This window comes from Eulemur rufifrons, chromosome 1 (genome assembly GCF_041146395.1).
Source record: "Eulemur rufifrons isolate Redbay chromosome 1, OSU_ERuf_1, whole genome shotgun sequence".
Classification (NCBI taxonomy): domain Eukaryota; kingdom Metazoa; phylum Chordata; class Mammalia; order Primates; family Lemuridae; genus Eulemur; species Eulemur rufifrons.
Genome location: NC_090983.1, coordinates 82,605,781 through 82,607,064, shown reverse-complemented (window position 1 = coordinate 82,607,064; position 1,284 = coordinate 82,605,781). Strand labels below are relative to the sequence as shown.

Here is a 1,284-nt window from a genome sequence, read left to right as displayed (position 1 = left end):
TGATTGTGAAGGGAAATGTGAAGAGAAGGTTGATTAAGAGTCCAATGGCTCCGTGAGTGTCATCTCGGCAGCGTCGACCTCGGTGGACTGTGAGGTGACCACTGTGGTTCTCTCCTCAATCTGCTGGGACCAGTACTTGTCCAGCTCCTCTCGGTTCTTCCGAGCCAGCTCGTCATACTGGGCCCGGATGTCCGCCATGATCTTGCTGAGGTCCTGGGATTTGGGGGCGTCTACTTCCATGGTCAACCCAGAGCTGGCAATCTGGGCTTGTAGGACGTACAGTCCAGTCCTTGGAGATCGACCTGGACTCCATGAGAAATGTGAAGGCCAACTTAGAGAACAGCCTGAGGGAGGTGGAGGCCCGCTACGCCATGCAGATGGAGCAGCTCAACGGGGTCCTGCTGCACCTGGAGTCGGAGCTGGCACAGACCCGGGCGGAGGGGCAGCGCCAGGCCCAGGAGTACGAGGCCCTGCTGAACATCAAGGTCAAGCTGGAGGCTGAGATTGCCACCTACCGCCGCCTGCTGGAAGACGGGGAAGACTTCAGTCTTGGTGATGCCCTGGACAGCAGCAACTCCATGCAAACCATCCAAAAGACCATGACCCGCAGGATAGTGGACGGCAAAGTGGTGTCTGAGACCAACGACACCAAAGTTCTGAGGCATTGAGGCAGTAGGACCAGAGTGCCCTTATACCAATAAAAAGTTCACAGGTCATTGAAAAAAAAAAAAAAAGAGTCCAATGGCTAGGCCGGGTGCGGTGTAATCCTAGCACGCCTGTAATCCTAGCACTATGGAAGGCTGAGGTGGGAGGATTATTTGAGCTCAGGATTTCGAGACCAGCCTGAGCAAGAGCGAGACCTCATCTCTACTAAAAAAAAAAAAAAAAAAAAAAAAAAAAAAAATAGAAATTATATGGACAGCTAAAAATATATAGAAAAATTAGCTGAGTATGGTGGCGCATGCCTGTAATCCCAGCTACTTGGGAGGCTGAGGCAGGAGGATCGTTCGAGCCCAGGAGTTTGAGGTTGCTGTAAGCTAGACTGATGCCATGGCACTCTAGCCTAGGCAACAGAGTGAGACTCTGTCTCAAAAAAAAAAAAAAAAAAAAAAAAGAAGAAAAGAGTCCAATGGCTAGCATGTGCTTTAGTAGGTAGTTGATAGATATTTGTTGAAGAGATAAATCAGCACCTAGGGTCCAGACAAAATCATGGCAGCATTGTTATTAAGTGATGAAAGAGACATAAGTGTAAGTATATTTATATGTGGAAGGATATTTGGCCCG

At 49.2% G+C, this 1,284-nt stretch overlaps 1 pseudogene; it reads left to right on the top strand.

Annotated features, from left to right (window-relative positions):
* The first annotated feature begins 279 nt into the window (after window positions 1–279).
* LOC138386574 (keratin, type I cytoskeletal 18 pseudogene) lies at window positions 280–717 on the top strand (annotated as a pseudogene).
* Window positions 718–1,284: the final 567 nt, after the last annotated feature.